Below are 25149 nucleotides of genomic sequence, written 5' to 3'. Positions count from 1 at the left end.
GCAGAGGGTGGAATCCCACCAGCCAAAAATCTATTCATGTTTTCATGTGCCCAACCTGAATAGTTGAGTGTTATAATCGAGTGTTTATAAGCGATGTGGCTGACTGGTATGTTTTCACCCTCTATATGTGGAGGGTGACGGGTTGATTGATGCAACAGCTGGCCAAGACTCTCTCACTCTGTTGGACAGAGATGGCAGCCCTGATCCGCTGCCGAGCTGTAACCGGATTGTTTCAACTTCTCAAACCAGCCGCACTTCAAGTGCGAAAAGGATAAATAAGGTCCCTGAAGATTTGTGACACTGGCCCTGGAGAACACTTTAAAAAATATATATATTTTATTGGAAGCAATTGTACAACAAAAAAAACTTGACAGTTCCACAACTCTAGCACAGCTTCGATTTTAACATTTTTCAAACAGACCATTAAGTTAAAAAGAGAAGAAAGAGAAGGGAAAGCAAAGAGAAAAAGGAAAGAAAGAAGAAAAAAGAAGAGATATGTCCATCGACCCACCCATGCGCCCGCTCTCCCAGCCCTACGATCAGTTTCGAATTTGTTTTCAACCATTGTATTGCTCAAGAAATTCAATAAAAGGAGACCATATTTTTAAAAAATGGTCCGGTTTATCATTCAATATAAACCTAATTCTCTCTAGATGTAGTGTAGCCGTCATTTCTGCAATCCACATCTTCACTGAAGGGACTGCTGTCTCTTTCCAGAGTTTAAGTATAAGTTTTTTTGCTGATATTAGACCGTAATCAAGAAAGCGTCTTTGAGAGACTGTTAGATTGCTACATGCCTCTGATATTCCCAGTATTATCAATTTTAGGTCTGGCTCTATTGAAGTTTTCAGTGTTTTGGAGGTGACGCTGAATATTTCCGTCCAAAAACTTTCTATTTTTGTACACAGTACAAAACTGTCGGCTAAGGTGGCTTCTTGAGATTGGTATTTATCGCAAAGAGGGGAAGCACTGGGGAAAATCTTGCTCAATTTGGTATTTGAGTAATATAGCCTGTGCAGCACTTTAAACTGTATCAGGCAGTGTCTAGCATTTAAGGAGCAATAGTGGATGTATTGTAGGCTTTCGTCCCATATATCCTTGGAGATTTGTTGACCCATCTCGTCCTCCCGTGCACGCCTATAAACCTCAGATAATCGGGTATCGATATTTTGGAGGACATTGTAAATGTGGGATATCAACTTCTCTGTATCTGCATGTCTATTCAAACACTCATCAAGGTTGCAGAGCCTGCAGAGGAGTAGCTTTGTTCTCACATAGTCCCTAACCTGGAGGTATCTGAAAAAATTATTAATGTTCAGATTGTATTTCTCCTGCAATTCTCTTGAAAGGAGGAAAGAGTCCCCTTCTGATAAAGGTCTCTCACAGTGTTGATTCCTTTATTCTTCCATTGGGTGAAAACACCAACTAAAGTAGAGGGTTTAAAAGAGGGATTGGTTGCAATAGGAAGAAGGAGAGACATGTCTCTCAATTTGAGACTAAGCTTCAACTGTTTCCAGATATGAATAGTACCTTGTATTATAGGGTTATGCTCATACATTGACTTATTCAGCGATATTGGAGACGGGACAATCGAACCTATGACGAAAGGCAAGCAATCTTCCCTTTCCATTTTTAGCCAGTTTGCCTGTTGGTATGAATCATCCAGCCAGAAAATTATGGTTTTAATATTTGTTGCCCAATAGTAAAAGAGGGAATAGGGTAAGACTAATCCTCCATTCTCTTTAGATCTACACAGGTGTTGTTTGTGTATTTGGTGGCTTTAAGTCCCAAATGAAATTAGTGACAATGGAATCAATTTTTTTGAAAAAAGCTTTGGAGAGATATATCGGTATTGTCTGGAATAAATATAAAAGCTGTGGGAGAAAAATCATTTTTACAGCATTTAGTCTGCCAAGGAGGGAAATAGGCAATGTTTTCCAAAATTGGATATACGTATGAAGTTTAGTAGTTAATGGAGGGAAATTTGTTTTAAACAGAAGGGAATATTTTCTAGTAACGTAAACTCCGAGGTATCTGAATTTTTCAGTAACAATTCTAAAGGGAACTGTTGTAGCTGGGTGATGTCTTGTTCATTTATCGGCATAATTTCGCTTTTATTCCAATTGATTTTGTAGCCAGAAAAGGAGCCGAATTGATCTATAGTGGTTAGTAAATTTGGGATACTGATTCGGGGGTTAGTAATGTATAAAAATACATCATCGGCATATAGGAAAATGTTGTTAATAGTGTGTTTAGTATTGTATCCATATATGCCTGGGTGGGACCTAATACTCTCGGCGAGAGGTTCTATAGCTAATGCAAATAGCATCGGGGAGAGAGCGCATCCTTGTCTATTGCCCCTCAATAGGTAAAATTTAGGTGAAAGCATTTGTTAGTATTCTGGCAGTCGGATTAGTATATAGAAGCTTCACCCATCAGATGAATTTCTTGCTGAATTAGAATTTTTCCATCGCTGTGAAAAGATAAGACCATTCAACTTGGTCGAAAGCTTTTTCCGCGTCCAATGCGATGATTGCTAGGTCTTCGTTTGGTATTCTCTGTGAATAAATTATATTAAACATGCCTCTCAGGTTAAAAAATGAGTGTCGTTTAGGTATGAGCCCGGTTTGATCTGGGTGTACATGTTTGCCAATGACTAGGCTGAGTCTACGAGCCAAAGTCTTGGCTAGAATCTTCTGGTCAGTATTTAAAAGGGCAATTGCTCTATAAGATCCCGGCTCTTCAAGGTTCTTATCTTTTTTGGGAATTAACGTAATAATTGATTCCGCTAGAGTCTGCGGTAAGGTCTGCTCTTTGAACGCCTGGATATAGAGGCAGTGTAGACATGGGGAAATTATGTAGTTAAATTTTTTTGTAAAATTTGTTATTGAGCCCGTCTGGGCCAGGAGTTTTTCCATTTTTCAGTGATTTAATTGTCTCTGAAATGTCCTTTATTGTTATCTCTGCACCTAATTCCTAATGTTCCGTCTCACTGAGGGATGGGAGATTGCACGTATCAAGAAAGATCTTCATCTTCACTGAATCGGCTGCTGTTTGTGACGAGGATAGGGTTTGATAAAATTGTTGGAATCTTTCGTTAATATCTTTGGGCAGTGAGAGCAGTTCCGAGATTCAAGAGAGTTTATTGTCATGTGCCCCTGATAGAACAATGAAGCACAACAGAGCATAGCAGGCATGACTACAGAACAGATCAGTGTGTCCATATACCATTGTATAAATATATACACACATGAATAAATAAACTGATAAATTGCAAATAACAGGTAATGGGTTATTAATTTTCAGAGTTTTGTCCGAGCCAAGTTTAATAACCTGATGGCTGTGGGGAAGTAGCTATTCCTGAACCTGGTTGTTGCAGTCTTCAGGCTCCTGTACCTTCACCGTTTTCTGAGGTGATTTTATGTATGGTACGGTCAATCTCTAATTTACGAAGTAGTCGTGCTAAAAGTTTATGATGTTTATTGCCGAATTCGAAGTGTTTTTGTTTGGTGTATTGAAGTGCCCAACTGATTGTTACCGAGAGTATCTGGTTTAGTTTTAATTTGAGTGCAGCTATCTTGTTGTGTTTTCTGATGGACGGGTCAGCTGCATGTTCTAAGTGTAACTGCTTTATTTGTTTTTCTAACCCCAGTTGTCCTGCCCTATTTCTCTTATTCTGAGAGGCTTGGTATGAAATGTGTGTGATCATCTGGCATAACTATTGTATATGCATGGCCATTACACTTATGTATTATTGTATTGCATAGTGTAACAAGGTCTTATATTGTATTATGTCACAATATCATGAAATAATATATCATGTAATAATGTTGATAGTATGTATTAACGTATGATGTATGATAGGTGGTATATGGTATTATGCATTAATATTATGCATTAATATTATGCTGTAACACATAACTATTGTTATTATTGGATATGTAAAGCCAATTAACAATTGTTATAAACTATAACAAGTGGGGATGGAGGGGTTTTGGGATTGGTGTGTGGGTAGGTGGGTCAATGAGAGCCTCTATGTATGTTATGTCTTGTGCTATATGTTCTATGTTGGACCCCCTCGATAACGAGATGACTGTCCATCTCAAGGGGTTATCCATGAATAAACTTGTTTCAAATGGTGCAGCCTCTGGGGTAGGCTTTAAAGGTTTCCCAAAGCAAAGATGGAGAGATACCAGGAGTGTCATTTATCTCAATGAAGATTTCCATCTGTACCTTCAGGTAGTCCCAACACCTAGCCTCTGCAAGTATTTGTGGATTAAATCTCCAGCACGGCTGCTAATTTGCCAATCCTTCCAGTTTTACACAAAATGTAAGAAGGCAATGATCTGAAATAATGACATTATGATATTTTGTGTTGTAGGTATATGGCAGAAGTTTGGAGTCAACCAGGAAAGAATCTATTTTTGTAGACACTTTATGGACAGCTGAGTTGAAGGAATATTTTCTTCCTGAAGGATTGGGAATCCTCCATACGTCCTTTATACTTCTGCTGTTTATATAAGTATTCAGAGGTTCACTGGACTTGGATGTGATTATTCTTTGAAATGAAGATCTATCTAGGTATTGGTCTAATACACATTTTATATCCCCCCCCCCCCCCCTCCCCCCCCCCGATTATCAAATTGGACTGGGACATATCTGGTATTAAATTGAATATTTAATTGAAAAATTGGGCCCTTTGTAACTTGTTCCAACGCTAGTTTTGGATCCAATATGCCACTTTTAAAAGTCACTTGGACAGGTATATGGACAGGAAAGGTTTGGAGGGATATGGACCAAATGCAGTCAAATGAGACTAGCTTCGGTGGGGCATCTTGGCTGGCAAGTTGAGCAGAGGGGCATGTTTCTGTGTTCTGACTATCTATGACTCTTCCTTGGATTCTGAACCCTTCTACTTTTCTAACCAGCTGGAAACTTGAGACCTTGTTCAAAGTCTTGATTAAAATCCATGCAAAGTATATCAAATGTTGGGCGATTAATGACATTTCCCAGGAAGTTTAATAAAGATTTTCACAGTCGAGCCCCTGTCCCACTTTCCCGAGTTACTCAAGAATTCTCCCGAGTTTTCCCCTTGATTCAAACTCGGAGAATGTCCGTAGCGAGGCTGTAGGAGTCCGTAGATATATCGTAGGGGCTCGTAACGCCTGCCGTAGGAACTCGGGGCATCGGGTAAATCGGGACGTTTTTTCAGCATGTTGAAAAAAAATACCCCCGAGTACTTACGGCTGGCATCTCCGAGTTTGAATCCAGGGGAAAACTCGGGAGAATTTGTGAGTAACTCGGGAAAGTGGGACAGGCCCTTCAGGGAGTTTTGATAAAGTAATTAAGGAAGATCAACAAATGGAAGAAGTAAATTGATGGTCATTTATGTGCAATTCCACAGGAGAAGTGAGAATTCTCCACCCAAAACAAATGCAGGTTCAAGACTGACTTTTGAAAGGTAATTGGACCTTTACCAAAAGGAAAACTGTAATGAATGTGAGAATGCAGCAGGGGTGTGAAAATTAATGGAGGGTCCTTTCCAAAAAGACTGGCCATCACCATAATCTGATGCAGGGTCTTCAACATGAAAATATTCGCAGTTTCTGTTTATACAGATGCCGTCTGATCTGTGATTTTCCAGTATTTTCTGTTTTTAGAGTTATACAGCACAGACACAGGCCCTTCGGCCCACCTTGTCCATGCTCGCCAAGCTGGCACTTTGGGCTGGTCCCATTTGCCTGCATTTGGCCTGAAGCACTCTAAACCCTTCCTACCCATATATCTATCCAAATATCTTTAAAAAAACAACATAATTGTATCCACTTCTTTAGCTTTCTCTAGCAGCTCATTCCAGATACGGATTACCCTCTGAATGAAAAGTTGCCCCTGAGGTCCCTGTTAAATCTCTCCCTTTTCACACCAAGCACATGCCCTCTAGTTTTAGAATTCTCAACCCAGGGGAAAAGACAGTGAGTGTTCACCATCTCCATTCCACTATTGATCTTGCACATCTCATTAAGGTCACGCCTCAGCCGCCAACGCTCCAAAGTAAAAAAGTCCCCGTTTATACAACCCCTCCCTATTCCTGGTAAATCTCTTCTGCACCCTTTCCAACTGACTGACATTCTTCTTGTAGCTGGGCAACCAGGACCACACACAGTAATCAAAGTGTAGTCTCACCAAAGACTTATACAGCTGCATCATGGTGTTCCAACTTCTGCAAAGAACACCCTCGCCAATGGAGGAAACTGACATTTATTTCTGACATTTTTTTGATTTCTAATTGTCATGTGTCACATAACTTGTGCTACTTGACACTGCATGTCTCGGGGGAAACTCCGATGTTTAGCTCCTTCCAATTTGATGGGAGTGCGATTAGTCGGGGGAAGGCCCTGATTTTGGAATTCCATTCTGCATCATTCATCTTAACGTAGTCATGCATGACCAGTTCTTTCCCCTGCTGATCACCATAAGCTCCAGTAGTGATAACTTCCATGTTCTCTGTTTTTCACCTACATCTTGAAGATGTGCAAGTTAGTAGGTCAATTGGTCTCTGTAAATTGCCCCTAGTGGGTGGGTGGAAAATTGGGATACGGTCGAACCAATGTGAGCTGGTGAGTCGGTGATGGTCGGCACGTACTCGGTGGGTGGAAGACCTTGTTTCTGTGTTGTGTCTCCAAACCAAACAAAACTGGATGTTCTAAAATTATGAAGAATTTTTAAGTTTTGAAACTGAATATTTGGGAGCAGCTTTTGGTTTATTATTCCATAAAAGCATAGAAACATAGAAAATAGGTACAGGAGTAGGCCATTCGGCCCTTCGAGCCAGCACCGCCATTCAATATGATCATGGCTGATCATCTAAAATCACTACCCCGTTCTGGCTTTTTCCCCCACATCCCTTGATTTCCTTAGCCCTAAGAGCTAAATCTAACTCTCTCTTGAAAACATCCAGTGAATTGGCTTCCACTGCCTTCTGTGGCAGAGAATTCCACAGATTCACAACTCTGGATGAAAAGGTTTTTCCTTATCCCAGCCCTAAATGGCCTACCCCTTATTCTTAAACTGTGATCGCTGGTTCTGGACTCCCCCAACATCGGGAACATTTTTCCTGCATCTACCCTGTACAATCCTCTACGGATTTTATATGTTTCTATAAGATCCCCTGTCATTCTTCTAAATTCCAGCGAATACAAGCGCAGTCGACTTATTCTTTCATCATAAGTCAGTCCCGCCATCCCGGGAATTAACCTGGTGAACCTATGCTGCACTCCCTCAATAGTACATAATGTCCTTCCTCAAATTAGGAGACCATAATTGCACACAGTCCTCCAGGTGCGGTCTCACCAGGGCCCTGTACAACTGCAGTAGGACCTCCTTGCTCCTAAACTCAAATCCTCTCGCAATCACTTGTGCTGTGATACAGTGAAAAACGTTGCATGCTACGCAGTCGAATCTCACCTTCCATGAGTACAATCAAGTCATTGCGACTACAACAGGTAGTGCAAAGGGAAAAAATATCAGAGAGCAGAATGTAGTGTTACAGCATTATTACGTTGCAGTTCCAGGTAAAGTGCAGATAAAAGAAATACAAAACCCATAGTGTACGAGACCACCGTTAACATTAAGTCTGATGACGGGGTTAAGAAGCTCGCTGAATCTGGTGGCACGCTTTTCCTAGCTTTTATATCTTCTGCCCAATTTTTCAAGCGCTTTTGATTGCAACGTGCGCCTTAATTTACTTCAACAAAGAAACTGACTAGTTACTAAAGAGAGGGGATGACCAGGATGTAAATGATCCTTGATGATGTTGACTGCTTTCCTAAGGCAGTGTCTTAGGAATAGAATTGATGAAGGGGTTTGCCTGATGGGCTGGGCTACATCTGTAAATCTGTGCATTTTCTTGCAGTTTTGGGTAGAGCAGAAACCGGACCGTTATGATGCTTCACAATAAGATAGTTACTACGGAGCATCTGTAAAAGTTGATAAGAATCATTGGAGGCTGGCCAAACCCATAGAAAGTTGAAGATCTCGAGCATCTCCACTTCAGCACCGTTGGTGACTAGGGTGTGTCCTCCACCACATTTCCTGAAGTAAATAACCATCTCCTTCATCTTGCTGACATTGGGGGAGAGGTTGTAGCCTTGACACCTTGTTACTCAGGTCTCTCCCTCCTGTTCTCCGTCTCGTCGTTGTTTGAGATCCAGCCCACTATGATGGTATCATGTGTATATGGAGTTAGAGCAGAATTTGGCCACACTGTCATGGGTGTCTAGGGAGTATAGTACTGGCCTGAGAACACAACCTTGTGGGGCACTGTGGTTGACAATTATCATGGAGGATGCTTTGTTGTCTATTCTTACTGATTTGTGGAAGTTGAGGATCCAGTCGCAGAGGGAGGTGCTGACTGCTGGATCGAGGCATTTGGAGTTTGGTTAGGGTGGTGGTGCTGAAGGCAGAGTCTGTTCCTGTTATCCAGATGTTCAAGTGATGAACACAAGGTCAGGGAGATGGCATCTGCCATGGAACTGCTCTGACAGTAGGCAAACTGCAGTGGATTAAGGCTTCCTGAGAGGCTGGAGTTAATGTGGCCTGTGACCTGTCTCTTGAAGCACTCCGGAATGGTGGATATCAGAGCCACTGCATGCAGTAGCCATTAAGACTCATTACCTTGGTTTTCTTTGGCACTTGGATGAGGTGGTCGTCTTAAAGCAGGTGGGAACCTTGGAATCGAGTAGGGCAAGGTTAAAGATGGTCGCAAATATCCCTGCCAGTTGTCGATAGTTACATTGGTATTTTTCAGTGAAAGTAACCATACATTTCATAAAATTACATTTTCATTTCAATAAACCACTGTCTGGGCTCTTTTACAATTATGTCCCCAAAACCTCAAACCCCAGAGGATCAGTTCCTGGCCAATAATAGATGCTCTTCTTCACTGTAGTTCGCCCTTGGGCGAGTGCCCTAACTTGCTCCGGCTTGTCACCTGAGCACCCTATCCTCCCGCTTCACAACCTGCACAGGAGAAGAGCAAGGAATTTGTTGTGATCTTGAGAATTCAAATCAGATTTCACAATTATGTTTTGACTACCGACATTGTCAATAGCTGCCACTCGACTTCAAACGTACAATATGTAGGTCAGGTAAAATTACAGACTTCAAATAGATGAGTGAGCAAAGTAATAGATTCTACTTCTTGTGGTCACAGACATAACTTCTTGGAAAATTGTCTGCTGCTTATTCTCTTCAGTACCATTTCCTAGAATATGGACCTGTTCTGGCTTTTGATTGTTGACTAGGCCCCTGATTCTGGATTCCCCCAACATCAGGAACATGTTTCCTGCCTCTAGCGTGTCCAAGCCCTTAACAATCTTATATGTTTCAATGAGATATCCTCTCATCCTTCTAAACTCCAGAGTGTACAGGCCCAGCTGCTCCATTCTCTCAGCATATGACAATCCTGCCATCCCGGGAATTAACTACGCTGCACTCCCTCAATAGCAAGAATGTCCTTCCTCAAATTAGGGGACCAAAACTGCACACAATACTCCAGGTGTGGTCTCACTAAGGCTCTGTGCAACTGCAGAAGGACCTCTTTGCTCCTATATTCGATTCCTCTTATTATAAAGGCCAACATGCCATTCGCTTTCTTCACTGCCTGCTGTACCTGCATGCTTACTTTCATAGACTGATGAACAAGGACCCCCAGATCCCGTTGTACTTCCCCTTTTCCCAACTTGACGCCATTTAGATAGTAATCTGCCTTCCCGTTTTTGCTACCGAAGTGGATAACCTCACATTTATCTGCATTAAACTTCATCTGCCATGCATCTGCCCACTCCCCCAACCTGTCCAAGTCACCCTGCATTCTCATAGCATCCTCCTCACTGTTCACATTGCCACCCAGCTTTGTGTCATCTGCAAATTTGCTAATGTTACTTTGAATCCCTTCATCCAAATCATTGATGTATATTGTAAATAGCTGCGGTCCCAGCACCGAACCTTGCGGTACCCCACTAGTCATTCATTGCCTGCCATTCTGAAAGGGACCCATTAATCCCTACTCTTTGTTTCCTGTCTGCCAACCACTTCCCTATCCATGTCAGCACTCTACCCCCAATACCATGTGCCCTAATTTTGCCCACTAATCTCCTATGTGGGACCTTATCAAGTGTCTTCTGCCCAATCCCCTCCTAATGGCTTGGGACATGGAACAGTATAGGACAGAAAGGGGCCCTTCAGACCACACTGCATAAACCTCAATGCCAAGACCAATCCTCATCTGCCTGCACATGCTTCATCCCTTGTATATTCTAGTATCTGTCCAAAAGTCCCATAAATGATACAATCATATCTGCTTCCACCACCCACCCACCCCTTATTAGTGGACTAACTTTTCTAAAAATTCAGGGACAATCCCAGCAGATGCTAAAATGTAAATTTCACATGCATTTGGACGTTAATTTGATGTATGGAATGAGTGCTGTGTCTTGTTCTGATCCCCAAAACTTTACCCAGCATAAAATCATGAGTTTAGCTAAAACGCATTTGTATTAATAAAAAACCTAGTGGAATTCTTTTCACTTCGGTTTATTTATCATTGTTCCATGTGCCAAGATGCAGTGAAAAGCATGTTCGCTGTGTTGTCCACTTGAATCGTAGACATGAGTACGACCATGCCCAAGTAAATGAGTGAATCAATTAGTAAATCCACACAGAGTCACTGTGTTCTGGTGCCATCGTGCAACTGTCAAGTCTCTGAAAAGTCCGGCTTTGCCTCAAGGAGATGCTATTTCTTGCTGGAATGCCCGGTGTCATGGCGGCACTGGATCAGTGAAGTAGGGTCCGGCCTGGCCCAGCGCGATTCCGTCGGCTCCTTCCACCACCGCTCCGTGCAACTGCCGCATGCTGCTCTCGATTCACTCGCTCACCCGCGTGTTGTTGGGCCTCCCGCGGTCGTCTCCGCCAACACCACCACAAACGCACTGTTCGTCGTCTCCACACACACTAGGGGGTAACTTGCAGAGACCACAGGATGGAACCAGGGACTCTGGCGCTGTGAAGCAACAACTCGAACGCTGCACTAACCGCGCTGATCCACATTTATTTTTCTATTTAAATTTGTGTGACTTTGTTATAAATTACTTTTAAAATGTGGTCGCATATGAAGAGTATTTTTGCTATTTATTGTTATTGCACTTGCCTAATGCCTTGCCTGTGAGGGTTCTAGGTGACTGGGAGCGACTATCTTCATCACTAGAGTGGTGGATTCATACGACTGGTGATACCTTGTTCAGTCAGGGAATGCATCTGAGCTGTGATGTCCAGTTTCTTCTCACTTACGCTCCCTCTGGTTATCATCGCCACTTGCAAGGATGTAAATGATTTTACAAGTTGCCCCTCGTGTTCATTGCCCCTCACTGAACACAGAACAGTGTAGCACAGAAACGGGCTCTTTGGTCCACAATGTCCAGGCTGCACATGATGCCAATGAAACAAAACTCCGCATGCGCACGATCCACATCCCTCCAATTCCTGCATGTCCATGTCCCTATCTCAAAGCCTCTTAAATTCCACTATCATATCTGCCTCCACCCACCCCGGCAGGGTATTCCAGCTACTTTCCACTCTATGGGGGGTGGGGGGAAACATGCTCATGTTAAGCCTCACACCTTGGAGATGATTCAATGTACTTGCTCATCTGAGACCAGCAATGGGTGGTGAAGAGAGGACATTTTGCTGAGAGCAGCTTGAAACAAGGTGCTTCCAACCAACAACTGTACCCCATTGTTTAGTTTATTGTCACGTGTACCGAGGTACAGTGAAAAGCTTTGTGTAGTGTACAATCGAGCCCTCCACTGTGTACAGCTACAGTATCATGGGAATAATGTGTAGTGCAAGGTAGTCCAATTAAAGATAGTCCGAGGGCCTCCAATGAGGGAGATAATAGCTCAGGGCCGCTCTCTAGTTGTTGATAGGATGGTTCAGTTGCCTGATAACAGCTGGGGAGAAGCCAAAGATCCTATAGATGGAGCAAGATGGACCACTCCTGCTGAAGGCAATGGGCTGACATGTAGTACGGAACGGAACGTGGGCCTTTTTTTTCATCCATTTCCGTAATTGGACCTGACCCGACTCGCAGTGTAATCAACGTTGCGGGGGAACAGTTTGTATTAATAAATTAAAATTCTGAAAATGAGGAGAAGATTTTTCCCAAATAACCTTTATTTTTACGAGGATGTTTCCGTAACCGGCTTCCGTCTCTGCACCAGTATCCGATGGGAAGCCGGTTACGGAAATGGGGCCTATAATTACCCATGAATCTGCCCATGACCGTACTATGTCTTTTTCGTCGAGTGGACCATCTTGCTCGCTAGAGGATCTTTGGAAGAAACTGTCCCCGGATCCGAAGGTTTGTTATTTTTGTATTGTTGCGGAATTGCGTTTGAGCTTCACTGAGGCTCAAATGACAATAAATATTGTATTGTATTGTATTGTACTTCTATACCTCTTGCCACTGGGGAGAGGGTAGAAGAGGGAGTGTCCAGGGTGAGACTCGTCCTTGATTATGCTGCTGGCCTTTGCTGCGGCAGTGTGAAGTGTTTCTCCCCTTTTCCTGTCCCGTGATGAAATGACCCACTGATTATGGGTGGGGCTTGGTCAGAATCACCCAAGGTTTTTACTGGTGACCAAAGATCCTATAGCGGATCCTTTGTTGGTGACTGAGACAGGATTTGAATAGCTTAAAGTTTCAATTTCTCCCGGGCTCCACACCTTCTAAGTGCAAATGAGATGAGTGTTACACAATTCATTGGGCCCAGTTGTTGTGGCTGCTTTAATTCCTCTGTTCCCCAGCTGCACAAAGGATTGAAAATTGAAACTATGATTACATCTGCAGACAAGGAGATGGTGTTCTAGTTCCTAGAGGACTTTGATCGAGTTAATCCAGTCAATTCCATCTGTAGTAACACAGATGCTGCGGCAAGCTTTTGCAATGAATGAGCAAGATGTCCTTTCACTGATGTTTATTGAGCTGCGCAACTGCAAAGAGGTGACCATTTATATTATCTGATCCAACCTGAATCACGCTAAAGCTACCCGGCAACAGAACACTACGAACCACCTCTTAGTATGGTTTAGCTTATTGTTACACGGGGTACGGTGAAAAGCGTTTTTGTTGCATGCTATCCAGTCAGTGGACAGACTATACATGATTACAATTAAGTTGCCCGCAGTGTACAACCACAGGATAAAGGGATCGTTCGGTGCAAAACAAAAACCACTGAAGGCCGATGAAAGATGGTCGAAGACTCTCCAATGTGGAAGATGGGAGGTCAGGACTGCTCTGTAGTTGATGGTTCAGTTGCCTGACAACAGCTGGGAAGAACCGGCCCCTGAATCTGGAGATGTGTATTTTTACACATCTGTACCTCTTGCCAGAGGGGAGAAGAGGGAGTGATCAGATGGACTTCCATCCATGGACTTTTCCTAATTGTCCTTTGCACCAATGACTTGATTTTTGAAGTTGTTTTAATATTGCCGAATATTATCTCGCATCAGTAGGTTTTCAAATAATAATGATATATTAGAATATGATGTATCAGATTATGATGAATTAACAAATGAAAGGGTTAGGAGGATTTCATTTCTTTAAATTCATAGGATCCACAAACGTGCCTTCATCAGCAGGACAATGGTGGAGAGAGTCAATAACTTCAAATCCCCGGGCTTGCACATCTGTAAAGATCTATCCTGGACCCAGCACATTGATGCAATCACAAAGAAAGCTCATCTCACCTTCACTTCCTTGGAAGTTTGAGGAGATTTGGCACATCGCCCAATACTCTATTGAACTTCTACAGGTGTACAGTAGTGAGCGCACTGGCTAGTTGGATCATCGGTAACTCGAATGTCCAAGAATAAAGACGATGGCAGAAATGAGTGGACATTCTCCTGTCCATCACTGGTATTGACCTCCCCAACATCAAACGGCCACCTTAAAAGGCAACTAACATCATCAAAGGCCCACACTAGGTCTCGTCTGGCTGCTACCATTGGGAAGAAGGTTCAGGAGCCTGAGAACCATTAGCTCTAGGTTGAAGAACAGCTTCTTCTTATCAACTATCAAATCTCTTGAACCACATGGCTCGATCCTAACCACAACCCTACCTCAGCACCGAACTACTGTGTATTTTGTAAATGTCACGCTACATATCTTGGTTTGTTCTGTTGTGATCTGGTTATCCAGCAGAGCTGTTAATGTATTGTATTGTTTGTTATTTTTAAGTTGTTACCTTAACATGCCTGTAAAGCTGCAGCAAGTGAGGATTTCATTGCTCTGGTGCATTTGGCAATTAAACAAACTTGATTTGACTCTTGACTCCAGAGAGTTTATAAACCTCAATGTAATCTCCATCCTCGACAGTACAGGAAGACTAAAAGACCAACTGCTTATCACAGTTTTTTTTTACATGCAAGCTTTGATTCTAAAGATTTGCTCTGAGCTTACAAACACTTTCACACAGCCACTGCGCATACCAGAAAGTGGAGCACTAAAACCACCAACTTGAAACATAATCACCTCAATCAGTGAGAAGAATAAGTTGTATTCCTAAAGAGAATGGGGCGGCACGGTGGCGCAGCGGTAGAGTTGCTGCCTTACAGCTCTAGAGACCTGGGTTCGATCCTGTACAGAATTTGTTTGTACTCCCCGTGATCTGTGGGTTTTCTCCGACTGAAGATGACTGCAAGGATGGAGTTGGGGGAAAGGGAAATATAAGAGTGAGTAAAGGAGGAAACAAAGTGGTGTGAATCATTGTGGATGGTTTTGTTTTTACTGTGAGCCTCCAGCATCTCTGGTTCATTTGTTCTTCATAGTTTTCATACCTCTAGTTTCCCTCTCCCCTGCCTCTCAGTCTGAAGAAGGGTCTCGACCCGAAACATCACCTATTCCTTTTCTCCAGAGATGCTGCTTGTCCCACTGAGTTACTCCAGCATCTTGTGCATATCTTTGTAATGCTCTGGTGGATGGATGTTAGCTTTTTCATATTCGGTTCTCTACCTAAAGTAGCTGTTAATAATATGAAGTGGAGTTTGCTTCATGTCAATGTAAATCATTCAAATAACTTGGGGGGGGGGGGGGGGGGGCAATGATATAAGGAAATATGGGCCCCATCTTGGCTGGTTTGTTTGCCACTGTTTGCAAAAGAATTTCACTGCACCTGTACCAATGACCATTCAATTAATTTATTTTTTAATTGTATAAGAAAAATACAGCAACATTGCAATGTAAATTAGAAACCACATTGCAAATGTTTTATGAAGTAAAGTTTCAGTACAATATAAGTTACATTTCTGATTCTACATTAAAAAAATAGTTGCATTTACCAGAACTTTGAATGTAATGTAATTAAACACCGATCTTCACATGCCACTTGCAATTTTTCTCAAAGCACGATCAGACTTTCAACATTAGCTTGATATCTGATTTTTAAAACAACAAACAAATCGGGTGAATTCTTCAAAAGTGAAGAATTATTTACACCAACAGCGACACATGCTGAAATTTTCAATTGCAGAAAGTATTGAATTTAACAAAACAAATATAACATTAAATATGCCATTAGAAAACTCTAATCATACAAAATTAAATAATATTTAAAACATTTTAAATAATGACTTTTCAATTATTTTGACAGGCATTTTATCAACAGCCACGTTAATAAATAAGTTACAGGCAGTAAGTGTAGTCCAGTAAATTAAATATCAATAGTAAAAATAACCACATTCAATCTTTTGCCTGACATTGCAGCATCGTGTCAGATGTCTCCATCTGCAGATAGCGCTGAAAATAGGCAGAATAATTCCCAACATGGGATTTGTAGTCCACTATGGATAGTCAGGAGCAGCAACAATAAAACATTAATAAATAATTATATAATTTGTTGAATTCAATGGTTGTGTCTCTTACAAGTGAGAGTACCTTGTTTAGTGTACAGTATCTAGATCAAAATTGTACAAAATTAAAACAACAAATTATATCGCAGAGACATCATCGATAGCTTAAAATAAGAATTTTCCCTATAAAAAAGTATTAATTAGCAAACATCATTCGTCCACTGAAGTAACTGTTTTGTGACGATTAGATTTGCTGAGCTTACACAGTCAAACCATTTCCGGATTTGCTTGGTAACTTCAGATGCGATCAGCTGTCAAATCTGTTTTGAAGATCTAACAAAAGTATTTTTTCAGTGCATCTAACCACTCCTTGTAGAGCTTCAGTACTTTGTAGTCAACTAGCTTCTTTTCAAAATTTGATTCTGGGGTGGATATTGAGTGCGCAGAGTTGAATGTTATGCCCAAGGTTTCCTTTAACTCGTCAGTTATTTTTTCCATATTTATTTGGTGGTATATCAGGTAGTTTTCTAACTCTTGATTGTTGTCGGTTGCAATGTTGGACAGGTACAGGTAAATAGCTTTGAAGGCATGGTAGAACTGGTGAAGGCGTTGAGTATTATTCATTGAAGCAATCTTGTTTAAGTTGGGAATGCCCTGGACTGTCATTGTTTCACTCATCTGCATCCACTGCTCAGTGGTGAAACTTTGCTTGTTGATCTATGTGATGTAAGGAGAACAGTTAAAATATTGCCAATAAGAAAAAAGTTGTCAAAAAAGTGAATATGATGATTATTCAAAAATAAAACAACCTGGAATGCAAAGCCATGGACTGAAAAAGCAAAATTAACTGCATATTTCATAAAATGTGACGTGTAGATATTGATCTCAAACTGGACAGCAAAATCAAATAAATATGTTAAAATGCGAATTGCACCCAATTTGAGATGAGTAATATGTAGGTCTATTGCTGCATTTAAATCAACTTGCATTCATTTTACTACATGAAGAAAAGATTGGAAATAATTGAGAGTGCAACAAGAATAATGCACAAGTGTCTTTTACAGAATATAATCGCGAAGAAATGTGGTCAGTACATTCAGTTGTAGTTGAATGGCTTTAGAAATGTAAGGTAACCACAAACCAGTATTTTGTGAGCTTCATCCTGCCAGTGATAAGTATTGTAGAAAGCTGTTATAAAGGATAATTACATAATATTTCTTTCACATATACTTACATAGAGTTGTAATAGTTGTGTCTGGGGGTCCAACATTTTTGCCACATTGCATGAATTGCATGAAATACAGTGAATTGCCGTGACGAGCAACAAAAATAATGGTTTTCTGATCCCTGGAATTACATATAAAATAGGTGTTAAAAAAAACAATCTTACAAATGAAATGACATTATAGAAGACACACATAAAGTGATGCTAGATAAATCCGGCAGAGCCTCTAACCTGCTGCGATGTTCATTGTGAACTACTGGCTGTGAATCAATGATTAAAGTCCCGAATTCTTCTTGCAAGTGGGTTTCTTTTCAAATGTGACACCAGGTATTTATATCTTTAAACCAAGTCTTGGAATTTTTGATGATTAAAGTGAATTCATTACCAGACCATGACCGTGATCTGATGTGATGTCACTCAGTCAAACTCCGCCTTCAGACGATGATTAAATTTGGAATTTTTAGTTTGGAAATTGTTGTTTTCTCATTTTCTCCATTTATCTAAACTTCACTTCATGCCTTTGTGCTAATTATTTTTTCAGTAAAAGTGTGTTAAATTATTGATGTGTTTTCCCCCCAGCATTGACTTTCGTACTTCAGTAATATTTTTGTATTGGTAACATTTCAAACATTTTAAAGATGTTTAACTTTTTAAGAGCTGCCAGTGCGCTGTATTGGTGAGTGCCATCACCGGAAAGGCACAGTTCAACATTAGCCAAACCTAGAGAGCACGTGATAGGAGTGGAGTTATGCCATTCGGCCCATCAAGTCTACTCCACCATTCAATCTTACTTTTTTTTTTTCCCCCTCAACCCCCATTCTCCTGCCTTCTCCCTGAAACATTTGATCCCCTTCCTAACCAAGAACTTATTAATCTCAGTTTAAAAAGTACCCAATGACTTGGCCCCCACTGCCATCTGTGGTATTGAATTCCACAGAATATCCAGAGACATTCAGGTTTAAGCTGTAAGAGTAAATGTGGGCATGTCTTGTGCATGTTCACCTGACTGTGAAGGTGACAAAGTACCTGGTGGGATATCAGGACCCTTTAAGCGTCATCTACTGTTGATGATCAACTGCTTGTCTCAACACCGTTTTCCCAGTCAGTCCTCAACCCCATGATTCTCCTAATAGTTCCACAATCTATCGATCTCACCTTTGAATAAACTCAGTATCAGAGCATCAAAAACCTCTTTGAAGAAAACTCTCAACTTCCAGTGTCTTTCTCCACATTTAAACAATTGATTCTCTTTATTTGACCCTACCTCATTTCGGACACTACAACTAGAGAAAAAGTCTCTCAATCAAAAATTACTCTCAGAATCTTTTATAACAATTAAGCCACCTCTTAATCTTTTAATTCTAGTTCCAGCCCATCAGTTCCCTTGGGCCTGTCCCACTTACGTGTCCTTGGCACGCAAATTACGCGACCTCGTCATCACGTTGAGGCGCACGGGCATCGTGTGGCCGTGCTGGACCGGTCCCACTGAGAAGCGTAGAGGGGTATGTAGTTGTGTGCGACATCGCGCGGGGCTCCGAAATTTTTGTAGCGAACAAAATCGTCGCGCGCCAACGACCTGTCGCATAACTGACGGCCAAAGTGGGACAGGCCCAAGACCCTGGCGCGACGCAACGTCTCACCTTCAGCCTGGGGCTCACGGCCGTTGTGGTCCGGATCCGCCCCCACTTCTACTCCCAGAGCGGGGCCAATAAAATTGAAGATAGACACAAAATGCTGGACACAAAATGGAGTAACTCAGCGGGACCGGCAACATCTCCGGAGAGAAGGAATGGATGACATTTCGGGTCGAGACCCTTCTTTCAGACTGAAGAAGGATCTCCACCCGAAACGTCAACCATTGCTTCTCTCCAGAGATGCTGCCGGTCCCACTGAGTTACTCCAGTATTTTGTGTCCATCTTCAAATGACGTCACGCGCTCCAGACGGCTGTGCGGGCGCATGAAATCGCGTGCGACCTTCGTGGGACTCAACGCGACCACGATCGCATAATTAGCGTGCCAAGGACACGTAAGTGGGACAGGGGCTTTCTCTCGTTTCTCTACGTGCCCCTTCAAAACCAGAATCTCCTTCCAAAACTGGACAGCAAATCTCGCTGTGGTCTTGCCATATCCCTTATCATAAGAGTTTCTTAATCTTGTCTTCTCCAGGCCAGTGTGCCATTCGCCTTTCTAAATGTCTCGCTGCAACTGTGTATTAATGCTCAGTATTTCATTATCAAGACATTAACATTTATTCGTTTTTCACCATTTCAAAGATGTTCTAAAAAGATTGCCAAAATGAACAGATACATGGATTAAAAAAGGTTTTGAGGCCAAAAGCAGATCTGTGTGACTAGCGTAGATGGTGCATCTGGGTCAGCAGAGGCGTTGGGCTGAAGGACCTGCCGTCAGCAATTTCATAGAGCACACACTTACTTTGCCGCTAACTCTTTACATTCTTCCCCCCAACTCACTGTCCCACAGTTTGTAATCACTAGCAAACTAGAACACTTTAAGTAGGGTGAGCCCTTGTTTTTAAATGGCGATCATTATCTTAGATTCTCTAGCTCCGAAATTTAAGATCTTGTCTATTCTAACTTCAAGGGTCCTATATAACTGAGAATAACCTCCCTATCTTTATAAACAATGCTGCCAGCAATGAGTAAATAATATTCTGCAAATCACAAAGTGTTAGAGTAATGCAGCATCATCTGTGGAGGGAATGGACAGGCGATGTTTTAGGTCGGGACCTGTCATCCGACAAGTTGGAGCACGGGGAGAAAGCTGTGGAAGAGAGTTGGGGGCGGGGTAAAGCTGGAAAGTGATGGTTGGATACATGTGAGTGGGGTTTGATTAGCAGGTGGGTAGAGTACGTGAAAGCCTGGTGAGACAAGTTGACGTCACAAACAAGTGTTGGGGAAACAAGTGGCTGTGGTAACATGTCTGGGTCAGAACGTGGTTGAGCTGCAGGAATCGCAGAGGGGAGTAGGTGGGAGAGGGTCTCACAGAGCTCCCACCCAAGAGAGGAGGAAAACTCTCATACAGCACGGAAGCAGACCCTTCGGCTTAACTTGTCCATGCTCACCAAGATGCCCCATCAAAGCTGGTCCCATTTGCCCACATTTGGCCCATATCCCTGTAAATCTCTCCTATCCATATCTTAGTCATAGAGTTATACAGTGTGGAAACAGGCCCTTCAGCCCATCTTGCCCAGGCCAACCAACATGCCCCGTCTTCGCTAATCCCACTTGCTCATGTTTGGCCCGTATCCTGACTGGAAAGACTGGATAGACTTGGCTTGTACTCGCTAGAATTTAGAAGATTGAGGGGGGATCTTATAGAAACTTACAGAATTCTTAAGGGGTTGGACAGGCTAGATGCAGGAAGATTGTTCCCGATGTTGGGGAAGTCCAGGACAAGGAGTCACTGTTTAAGGATAAAGGGGAAATTCTTTAGGACCGAGATGAGAAAAAAAATTTTCACACAGAGAGTGGTGAATCTCTGGAACTCTCTGCCACAGAAGGTAGTTGAGGCCAGTTCATTGGCTATATTTAAGAGGGAGTTAGATGTGGCCCTTGTGGCTACAGGGATCAGTGGGTATGAAGAGAAGGTAGGTACAGGATAATGAGTTGGATGATCAGCCATGATCATATTGAATGGCGAATGGTGCAGGCTCGAAGGGCCGAATGGCCTCTACTCCTGCACCTATGTTCTATGTTTCTATCCCTCTAAACCCACCCTATGTACTTACTTGTCCAAATATTTCTTAAATATTGCAACATTACCTGCCTCAACTGCCTCCTGTAGCAGATCGTTCCATACACCCACCACCCTTTGTCTGTGTATAAATTTTTTTTTTAAAGTTACCTCTCAAATTCTCATTGAATCTTTCGCCCCTCACCTTAAACCTATGTCTTCTGGTCATTGATAACCCCACTCTGGGCAAGAGACTGCCTGTCTACCCAATCTATTCCTCTCATGATTTTGTACACCTTATTAAAAGTAATCATACTTTGAGGAGATTTCACAGAGAGTTTCCTAATTACCCACTCCACCCACATGTTAGCCGTTTGCAAATAATTCTCTGGAGTTCCCAGATCCCTGAAAACCTGTTAACTCTGCAATCTCTCATGTAGATGATAATTTTGTACCATTTGAGAATTTCACACATCTTAGTCACCATAATCCATCTATGCCCACTCACTTAACCCACTGTGGGATCCCTCCTACATCCTCTTCACCACTCATCTTCCTCTCTATCTTTGTGTTATGCAAAATAGCAACCAGAAAATGTATCATTTATGCCTGTCCTGTTTCCTCTTAGCCAGCCACTTCTACTCTCAAAATAGACACTAAATGCTGAAGTAACTCGGCAGGCCAGGCAGTCTAGCCAGAGAGAAGGCATGGGTGACGTTTTGGGTCGAGACCCTTCTTCAGACTGAGAGTAGGGAGAGGGAGACTAGAGATATGGAAGGGTAAGGTGTGAAAATGACAGATCAAAGCAGGCGATGACACTGTACTGTTGCTGATCTTTGGCCCCGCGACACTACATCAAAAATGAAGCCACATTTGTGTCACATATTGTGTAAGAAAGAACTGCAGATGCTGGTCTTACACCAGAGATAGACATAAAATGCTGGAGTTACTCAGCGCATCAGGCAGCATCTCTGGAGAAAATGCATAGGTGATATTTCGGATTGGAAGAAGGGGTTTGACCCAAAACGTCACCTATTCCTTTCTTCCAGCAATGACTAGCTGAGTTACTCCAGCCTTTTGTGTCTATCTATGGTGTCAAATTTGTTGTAAGAAAGCATTCTTGCGGCAAATTGTATTCAATTGAGCATAGAACCGTACCATACAGGAACAGGCCCTTCGGCCCACAATATCTGTGCCGTACATGATGCCAAGACCAACTCTTATCTGCCTGTACATTATCCAATAGAATATTTTGCTCAAAAGACTCTTCCTGATGTACTGACCGATGAATGAGCAAATCATACATTTTATTGTTGCAAATAACTTGCCACATTTCCAATGTTACAATTGTGAGTTTCATTGAGACGTGCTGAGATATTAGAAGGTGCCGCATGGTTATTTCCACAATTCTACAGGTTGTTGAACACAAGCAGGCATTCCGAATATTATTATTGATTGCTAATTACCCAACTTGATATTTCTGAAGCCTCGCCCTTGAGATTCTGATCACGTCATTGGCGTTGTAAGGAGCGCACTTCAAAACGTCAATGTTCTGCGTCATCCCCTCGTGTCTCATTAAATGAAGCCCTGTATCTCGCCAGAATCTCTGGTGAGATGTCAGACATGCAGGATGAAGAAGTAGGGCAAATGCTGTGCAGGTGCAGGCTGCACACGTCTAGACACATCGTGACATAAGAGAATCAAAAGGAAAGGCCAGGGAACGAGATTCTCAGGGGTATCATTCACCACAGTTGAGCTCATCATAGTCTGGCCATACAAAAGGAAATTATAGTAAATACATCAACTAAATACTAGGACCGTAAAGGAGCAATATCTCAAATCACATCCTGCCCTTCGATTTTATATGTAGGAAGGAACTGCAGATGCTGGTTTACACCAAAAAATAGACACAAAATGGTGGAGTTACTCAGTGGGTCAGGCAGCATCCCTGAAGAAAAGGAATAGGTGATTTTTCGGGTTGAAACCCTTTTTCAGACCAGAAGGGTCGGAAGTAAGGGGCTTGACCTGAAACGTCGTGTTCCTTTCTCCAGAGATGCAGCCTGGCCCTGTTGCACTTTGTGTCTATCTTTGTTTTTAGAATTGTTCTTCATCAGTGTGTAAGAATTATCGCTCCAACCAGTATCGTTAAACATGTGTGAATTCTGGGATTCCCTGTAAATTGGAGGAACTAATTTTTATAGTCCCGTTGAAAATTTTCAAAACTATTTCCCTCTTTATGCCCGAAATGTGGGGTCGAGGTAACTGATGATCAGTGCTCTGGCAGATTAAGCATGTCTTGCTTTTTGAGTGGTGATGCCTGATCTTTCTAGGTTGACCTTCCTGCAACTGATGAAATTTGACATTTTTGAATGATTTTCTTACTGTAAATTTTCTTTTTCTATTTATTTTATCAGAGCAATCCCTGATTTTACCAGAATGATGCTTGAATGTTTCACAGAATGACGCCTGGATTAGGGGTATTAGCGATGGGGAGCAGTTGGACAGACTTGGATTGTTTTCTCTGGGACGTCAGAGGTTGTAGGCAGATAGAAGTATCTAACATGTTGAGAGACATAGATAGCATGGGCAGTCTGCACCCTTGTCATAGAATGGAACAATCAAGGACATAGCTTTGAGGTGAGAGGAGCAAAGTTGCAAAGATATATATAGGGCACGTGTTTTACATGGAGGTTGGTGAGTGTCGGGGATGTGCTGTCAAGGTTAGTGGTTGCAGCATTTAAAAGACTTTTGGATATACATATGCAGAGATTGGAAGGATATAGATTATCTACAGGCAGATAAGTTGGTCTTGGCATTATGTTCAGCACAGGTATTGTGGGCTGAGGTGCCCGATCTTGTGCTGTATTGTTCTATGTACCACTGCAAAACTATAATATAATTATTCTCAGCCCACTTTGCACGTGTGGCTTCAAGTAACTGGATGAACAATTTTTTTCAAGAGAAATTAAAAAAATTCTATTTTTGATATAGTCCAGGAAGCATCTAAACAGGTCTAAGGAATATTATGTTTGCATCACTTAATTTTCACTGAGAAAAAAAATAGTTTACTTGCACTTAAAACATCCATGTTTCATATGAGTAATTACTAAAATTGGCTATAGATCTCGCACCTGATATTCTTGATACTGATTTGACACATTCATGTACATATAACAGTTCTATGTAACAGGCAAGTAGCTAAAACTGTGGTACCTGTACCATAATTAAAAACAAAGCACAAAGTGATGGAGGAATTCAACGGGTCAGGCGGTGTCTGTGGAAGGTTTGGACAGGCGACATTTCGGGTCGGGACCCTTCCTCAGACAGATCCCTGACCCAAAACATTGCCTATTCATTTCCTCCTCAGTTGCTGCCTGACCCGTTGAGTTTAGTTCAGTTTGGAGACACAGCGCGGAAACGGACCCTTCGACCCACAGAGTCCGCACTGACCAGGGATATCCGCACATTAACATGACCCTTCACACACTAGGGACAATTTACACTTATACCAAGCCAATTTACCTACATGCCGTCATTGTAGTATGGGAGAAAACCAAAGATCTTGGAGAAAACCCACATGGTCACGGGGAGAACTTACAAACTCCGTACAGACAGCACCTGTAGTCTGGATCGAACCCGGGTCTCCGGAGCTGCAAGCACTGTAAGGCAACAACTCTACCGTTGTGGCACCATGCTGCCCATTGAGATTTAGCTCAAGATTCCAGCATCTGCAGTTCCTTGTGTCTCCACCTATAACTACGGTCATGTTTAGAACCAAAATAGAACACAAGGGGTTTTAAGGCAAAACGTTTGAGGGTGGGAGATGTAATGTTGGTCTTTGGCCACTGTCATCCACTCATTGGAAGGAGAGCGTTCTGATTTATGGATCATACCATGGGTCTTGTGTGCATCACCTGGTCAAACACTGTCCTGGTGCAGTGAAGGAGAAAGTGAATCAAATCAATGATAACGTCACTGAGGGATGGTTCCCAAGATATGGAAAGTGGGCAGAGTTAACCACTGCAGACTTTATTTTTGGGAGTCGGTGCAGGATGGGAGAGGACCCTTCATTGTGGACCACCATTAATATCGGTTCTCTCCCCACTTACACTTCTGTGAGATCTTGTTCTGTGAAAATTAGCTACTTTCCAAACTGAGGAGATGTCTTTAATTATTTTCAGATTTTTAATGGCAGAATTAGGGAGGATGTAAACACCAAATGGACAGTTTTATTTAGAGATACTGCATGGAAGCAGGCCCCCTTTGGCCCACTGAGTCCACGGTGACCCCGTACACCAGCTCTATACCACACACACAATTTATAGAAGCC

The 25149-nt window shown here is 42.2% G+C and overlaps 1 protein-coding gene across 1 annotated transcript in view; it reads left to right on the top strand.

The window, feature by feature from the left end:
* LOC129709391 (leucine-rich repeat-containing protein 43-like) overlaps positions 1-25149 on the top strand; it is a 59111-nt gene that overhangs the window by 2822 nt on the left and 31140 nt on the right. The gene's annotated exons all lie outside the window — the stretch shown is intronic.

This window comes from Leucoraja erinacea, chromosome 25 (genome assembly GCF_028641065.1).
Source record: "Leucoraja erinacea ecotype New England chromosome 25, Leri_hhj_1, whole genome shotgun sequence".
NCBI classification, from domain to species: Eukaryota; Metazoa; Chordata; class Chondrichthyes; order Rajiformes; family Rajidae; genus Leucoraja; species Leucoraja erinaceus.
This window is presented reverse-complemented; position numbering and strand designations above follow the sequence as displayed.